This window comes from Tenrec ecaudatus, chromosome 1 (assembly GCF_050624435.1).
Source record: "Tenrec ecaudatus isolate mTenEca1 chromosome 1, mTenEca1.hap1, whole genome shotgun sequence".
Lineage (NCBI taxonomy): Eukaryota > Metazoa > Chordata > Mammalia > Afrosoricida > Tenrecidae > Tenrec > Tenrec ecaudatus.
Genome location: NC_134530.1, coordinates 54,882,428 through 54,889,567, shown reverse-complemented (window position 1 = coordinate 54,889,567; position 7,140 = coordinate 54,882,428). Strand labels below are relative to the sequence as shown.

The 7,140-nt window shown below is 50.9% G+C and overlaps 1 non-coding gene across 1 annotated transcript; it reads left to right on the top strand.

The window, feature by feature from the left end:
• Positions 1-548: 548 nt before the first annotated feature.
• LOC142438270 (U6 spliceosomal RNA) lies at positions 549-654 on the top strand. The gene has a single exon (XR_012782681.1). It is a non-coding gene; the product is annotated as a U6 spliceosomal RNA (small nuclear RNA).
• The last annotated feature ends 6,486 nt before the right edge of the window (positions 655-7,140 follow it).

Below are 7,140 nucleotides of genomic sequence, written 5' to 3'. Positions count from 1 at the left end.
GTCACCTTCCGCTTGGGTTCCTGGAATCAGCTCATTTTCCCTCCTCCTCTCTCCCTGCACCCCCCTCCCTCACGAACCCTTAATAATTTATAAAGTATTATTTTATCTTATCTTACACTGCCCGGCATCTCCCTTCACCCACTTTCCTGTTGCCCATCGCCCAGAGAGAAGGTTATATGTGGATCCCCGAGATCGAGTCCCCCTTTCTACTCACCCTTCCCTCCCGGTGTCGCCACTCCCACCGTTGGTCCTGAGGGGTTCATCCGTCCTAGATTCCCTGTGTTTCCAGATCCCAGCTGTACCGCTGTGCATGGGATCCTTTCTTAATGCACACTGACCCTTTATCTAAACCTCTCTCTTATACAAAGGAGTTTCTGGGGATGTGTTTCCCTCGTTTACCCAGACTGACACAGAGCCCATCAAGATCGCTGTTCCAGGCACTCCTTTTTGCACCTGCCATTCTGTGATCTATGCTTGGAAGGACACGTTGACGGAAAATGACATCACATTCATCACCAAAGCGATCATTCCTTTTAAAGATCTATCCTGTGCTCGCGTCGACAGCACATACACTAAAACTGGGACGATCCCGGGAAGATGGGCGTGGCCCCTGCGTGAGGACGACACGCAAATCCGTGAGCGTTCCGTATTTTAGAGAGAAAGATCTGAAGCGCAATATTGTCCATGATAGGACGGTTTCCACACACCCACCTGGAAGACCAGGTATCGCAACTATTACTCAACTACTAAGGCCAGCTGGGGGAAAATGACCATTTTTACCAAAGTCTGCGGTCTGACGTTAAAACATGCGGTCTAAGTTATTGATACTTCCTGATGACTGGAATGTGAAAGTTGGAAACAGAAAAGAATTCATCATTTGAAAAGATGGCCTTGATGACAGAAGTGACCCCAGAGAGCTCATGATGGAATTTTATAAGATTAATGACTTATTCATCCCAGAATCCCCTTTTCAACGACATAATGGCAGCTATACACGTGGACCTCACTAGATGGTTTAAACAAGAATTAAATCTACTTCATTTGTGGGAAGAGAAGCCAGAAAAATCTGATATTTTCAGGCAGAACAAGGTCAAGGGCCAGCTAGGGAACAGACTATCAAGTTGAAGCCAAAGAAAATCAGCACACACCTGTGAGGACTGAAGTACAACCTTAAACCAGGTGTCTCACCTGGACGGAAAGACCATTCATGAATGAATTTGGCACACTGAGCACTCGTGACTGACAAGTAGAGGAATCATGGAATGGCCCCAACAACATCATTTACAACGAAAGTGCAGGTCCCTCAATTCAAATGGATGTCAGAAGAGAGCCTGGAACTTGCTCTTGAGTGGGCAGGGCAGCCTCAGGGTGTGTGAAAAAATTTCATCATCTTTTCATGAACTTTTTGAAGGCTCCTCATAGCTTAGCTAAAGCAAACAGACGATGAAAAAAAGCACTGAGCAGATTTCAAAGGGTAGCCCAAGAACACAAGATAAAGTGTCATAATGAGATCTGCAAAGACCTGGAGCTGGAAAGTCAAAGCAGAAGAACACACTCAGCATTACTCAAGCTGAAAGGGCTGAAGAAAAATACAAACCTGGGTGGCAGTACTAAAGGAGCCCATGGGCAACATATAGGCACTCTGGAGGCATAGTGGGTTCGCAATTGAGCCGCTGGCATCAAGGTCTTCAGTTCAAAGCCAAAAGCTACTATCTGGGAGAAAGAGAATGCGCTCTGCCTCTGTGCACAGGACATTCTATTTGGTCCTACAGGGTCACTGGGAGTCAGATGAACTCGATGGCAATGAATTTATCTGTTTTTATGTGAAAAATATGAATTTTGAAAGACAAGAGACAGTATGCACCCAAATAAAATGGAAGGAATACACAGTTGCTGTATCAAAAAGACTTCATCCATGTTCAGTCCTTTCAGGAAGTAATATAAGATCAACAAGAGATATTAAAGGAAGAAGTTCATGCTGCCCTGAAGTCATTGGCATTAATAATAATAATAATAAATAGTAGTAGTGGTAGTAGTAATATCAAGGCCCCAGGAATTGACAGAAACCCCACTGAGGTGTTTCAGCTGAGAGACGCCATTCTGGAAGTGAGCGCTACTCAGCTGTGCCAAGAAATCTGGAAGACAGCTCCCTGACCAACTGCCTGGGAGAGATCTATATTTGTGCCATTCCAAAGAAGGTGATCCAAAGGAGTGCAGAACCCATCAAACACGATCATAAACATCTCGCTGAAGATACTGCTAAAGCGGTTCCAGAGGACATAGTAAGGGAACCACCACAACTTCAAGCGTGAGTCAGAAGATAACATGGACGGGGGATTCCGTTGTTGGTGTCTGCGGATGCCAGAGCGAACCTCTGGTTTACTGATTCTGCAAAGGCATTGGCTAGTTATCCCTACTCTGTCTGTTTTGGATGAAATCCTTATGGATAGAGCCACACCCAAAGTATGGATAACATGGAAAAGAATGGGAAGTCCAGAGCACTTCTTTGTGCTCATGCCAACCCTGGACGCGGACCAAGAGCACGGACGTGCTGGGTGGTTTAAAATCAGAAAAGGTGTGTGTCGGAGCTGCATACCTATTCAGCCTGTGTGCTGAGCCCATAATCTGAGAAGCCGGGCAATATGAAACAGGCAGCAGGAGGAGTTAGAGGGCTTTCTTAACAAACCATGGTAAGCGGATGACACAAACGTGCTTGCTGGAAGCCAAGAGGATTGTACACACTTCCTAGGGAAGATTAAAGACTACCGCCCTCACTACGGATTACGCCTCGACATAAAAGAAAACAAACCCCCTCACAGTGGCCCCACGAAGCAGCATCGTGGTAAATGGAGAAGAGGTGGAAGAGGCCCACCACCACCCACGCAGGCAGCTCTCAGGACCCAAGCAACGTGTTGCGCTGGGCGGAGCTGCTGCAAACGTCCTCTTGAACATGCTGAAAGGCAAATATACCACGATGAGGGCTGAGGTGAAGCTGATCCAAGCCCTGGTGTTTCACTCGCCTGGTAAAAGATGGACATCAAATAACGAAGACTGGAGAAGAACTGAGCTGGCGGTGTTTGGGAAGAAGAGTAAAGAGTAGGTAGTGGGTATGCAGTAAATGTAGGTATGCCACAGACTGCCCCAAGAATGAGCCAAACTTGTCTCAGAAGAAGTACAACCAGAATGATCTTGCGAAGACGTCAAAACTTCACCTCCCATAGTTCAGACACGTTATCACTGAAAAAAGGACATCGGGCTTCATAAAGTAGGGGGGCAGCAAAAATGGAAGCCCCTGCAGAGATGGACTAGCACAGTGGCCGCAACAATGGGGCAGGCACAGGACGAGGTGTGGAGACAGCCCAGGGGCTGGAAGCGCCTCGTTCTGTTCTACGTGGGGTCACTGCCGATTGGGACCATCTAGAGAACACCTGGGTGTCAAGTCCTGCTGCCCTCTGGGAAGATAGCAACAAGAAGCTCAAACCTCTGCATAGTCCATATGCCACGTCCAAGGGCAATCGATGGAGGCTCCAGGTGTGAGCTAGACGTGGTCAGCTCGGATCAGTCTGCTGTGGCAGTCACCCGTCCACTCAGCACAGCGTGTGCCAGGCTCTGTGTGAGGCACTGTGCCCACAACTGCTTTCGTTCTCCTACGTGTTCTGACACACACGGCCTTCTGCCTGCCTGTCCCTTTCTCTCCATTCTCTTGGAAAGAGTTCAGTCAATCTGGTTACGGTACATATACTTCTTTGTAACTCAATGGCACCAGCCCTGACCTCTCCCCTAAGCTGTAGACACATAGGTCCCAACTGCCCATTGGAAATAACCCCTCTCTATTAAATGCATAAATAGAAGCCGTGGTGGTGTGGTGGGGACATGCTGGGCTGCTAACAGCAAGGTAAGCCGTTTGAAACCACCAGCTGCTCCGTGGTGGAAAGATGAAGTTTTCTACTCCCTTAAAGATGTAATCTCAGAAATCCACAGGGGGCGGCTCTACCCTGTCCTATGGGGTCACTGTGAGTCAGAATGGACTCTACAGCATTGAGTTTGGAATAGATACTTAAAGGAGTCTTTGGGGCGCAATCGGGGGACTGACGTCGGCAGTTTGCACTCACTAGCGGCTTCAAGGGAGAAAATCGAGGTTTTCTGCTCCCGTGCGGATTACCCTCTCAGAGACCCAGAGGGTCAGCTCTATCTGCCCTGTAGGGTCCCTCTGTGCCGAATGAACTGATGGCAGTGTGGCAGTGAGCTTGTTTGGGTTTTCATGAGGCAGAATCAACTCAATGGCAGTGGGAATAAGTATTTGTACCAGGACTGTTCTCAGCACTATACACAGATTAGCTCATTTATCCTCATTAATCCTCTGAATTGGGTGCATTTTGTAGATGGCAGATGGATTGCACCTCTTATCTGAACCCTTTCCCCTAATCTCCATTGTGATGAACACCACCGTTCGCCCAGCTTCCGGGGCCAAGCAAGAGGATTCCTCTCCTTTCTTCCCACCCCCACATGTAGTCCGTCAGCAAGTCCTGTTGGCTTAATTTTCCAGTCCGATCACGCTGATGATAAACCAGTTGATCACCTTCTTCCTGGACTCGTCACCTGTTCAACGGTCATTGTGTCTTGCTCTGGCCTCACCCCAACTACCCACCCACCCACCACGACGACTATAGTCCATTGTGCACCCTCGGTGCTTAGAACACAGACTGGTCACACCACATCCTGCTTAAAGGCCTCCGATGCTCGTCCATCTGATCTGAAGAGGCTCCAATGCCTCACGATGGCTTCCAAGGCCCTGTGTGACCCGAGCCTTGCAAGAGGTGCAGCCAGCGTGCTCCTTAGCAGCAAGGATGGCGAGACGAAGTCTCCCGGACTTTGGACATGTTGTCAGGAGAGAGCAGTCCCTGGACACGGGCATCACACTGGGTAGAGGGCCCTCTCCCAAGCAAGGCCCTCGACAAGATGGACTGACACAGCGGCTGCAACACTGGCATGAGAAGAGTGGCGAGCCTCCGCAGGCCTGGGCAGTGCTTCACTCTGCTGTCCATGCGGTCACCCTGCGTTGGAGCCAACCCAATGGCTCCCAACAAAAGCAGCATGTGATCTGACCCAGTCTACGTCTTCCCGCATCTCCACCCGGCTCCCCCTTGTTTACTTGGCTCCAGCCACACTGTCCCTTCTGCTGCTCCTGAAACACCCCCAGCTCCACCAGCCGAAGGATCTCTGCCCTTGAAAGTCAGCCCACCGAGTCAATCCCCCGTGTGCTTCCGCGTAGAACTGTGTTCCCTAAATTCCCAATGGCTGTGGTCTTTTTGGAAGCGGCTCACCAGAACTTTCTTCCAAGGCACTTCTGGGTGAGCGGGAACCACCAACCTTTCCGTTAGTACATGCCAGCGACATTATTGCTTTTGCCGCCCAGGGGCTCCTGGGGACCTTTGCACTTGCCTGGCATTCTCTCTCCCACTTTCTCATCCATGGCGCCTTCCTCGGGTCTCAGCCCAAAAACCACCCTTGTCCCCACCCCCACCCCCATAGAACTCTCTCCAACACTCTCCACCCCTCTGCCCGCTTTATTTCCCCTCAAGCTCTCGCTTCCTGAAATGACCCGATTCATTCATTTGCTGGCCCTCTCCATGTCCCTGCGACTGTCCGACTGTCCGCGTCCCTCCTGCATGCTGCCTGGTAAGCTGCTGCCTCTCCAGCACAGAGCCTGCAGCGAGTGCTGCGGAAAGCGTGCGGGACAGACGTGGACAGGAAGTGCCTGCTGGGGGGAGTGGGAACCATAGAACTAGAGCTCTCAGCCGGGGCAGGATGGATCAGGGGCAGAGAGCAGAGAGCACGCTACCCTCCCGTGCAAACAGCAAGTGACTTGGTGACAAAGTGGGGTAAGATAATCAGGAGACCAGAGGAAGGAACCCAAGGCGGAGCTCTCAAGAGCGATTCCCAAAATCGCCCCAAGCCGGCTGAAGCCACCAGTTGGGGCGCCACTGCAGGACCCCCACTGGCTATGCCCACCAAGACCTGCACCTGCTGCAGACAGTGCCCAGCCCTGCCTCTCCCGCCCCCCAAACCTCACGAAGCCGGCGCCCAGACACGAGCGGGGCACCCCACCAATTCCCTCACCCCCCTTCCAGAGGTCACAGAGGGCTGCGATGAAGGGAGAGCCCAAGCTCTCCCAGAAAGGGAGTCTGGAAAATATGCTTCCGCCTTCCAGCCTCAGTGGTGCAGGAAAGCAGGTAAGGGGGTGTGAAGGGAGGCTGAGTGACGTGGCAACACTGCACGTAAGCACGCATGTCCTGGGGTGTGGTAGTCACCTACTCTGGGGTCAATTTAAGGATTAAGAGTATAAGGGTGGAGTCTAGGCTGTCAACCTGGAGATGGCCAATGAGACTTCTGTGTGGGCATGGCCTCCTCCTGAGGATTCTGGGAAATCTGCTACTTCCTCTCTGTTACTCCCTGAAGTAGCTACTCCCTCCCTGGGAGACATTGCAGAAGACAAGGCATGGCCGCAACCAGACCTCAGAAGGCAGAGAGCCACAGACAGACCCCTGCCAGCGCTGAGATGTTTACAACACCCCTGGACCCCAAGACTTTCTACCCACTAGCTTGTGATCGTCCTGCATTTGGCTTCATTGCATGTGTTTCGTGAGTCTGAAGAGGACTTTATAGATTGGTGTCAGACATATGGGCTAACATCAGACTTAGGGACTTGATCTGGACTGGGCTGGGATGTTTTCTCAATATTCAAGTGCTCTTGTATATAAACCTCTCCCTTATATACATATGTGCTTATGAATTTGTTTATCTAGTCTACCCAGACTAGCACAGGGGGAGGTGTTCATGTGCATGAGTTTCCACGTATGTGCATCTGCTATGTGTGCACGTGTGTGTGCCAACGTGTACAGACATCTGTGTTGTTATTTGCTTGGCTACATAGGCATCTATGTATTTGGTGTGTGCCCACATGACGTGTGTGTACGTACCCACCTGGGTGTGTGCAGCATGTGTGCAGGCGTGCACATGAGTGGATCTGGGCCTGGTGTGCACTTGCACACATCGGGGAATGGTCAAAAAGCCCGGCCCAGGTCGTTCTTCTGCAAGGACGGCCCAGAGCTCGTGAGCACTGTTGAGACTCGGCAGGGA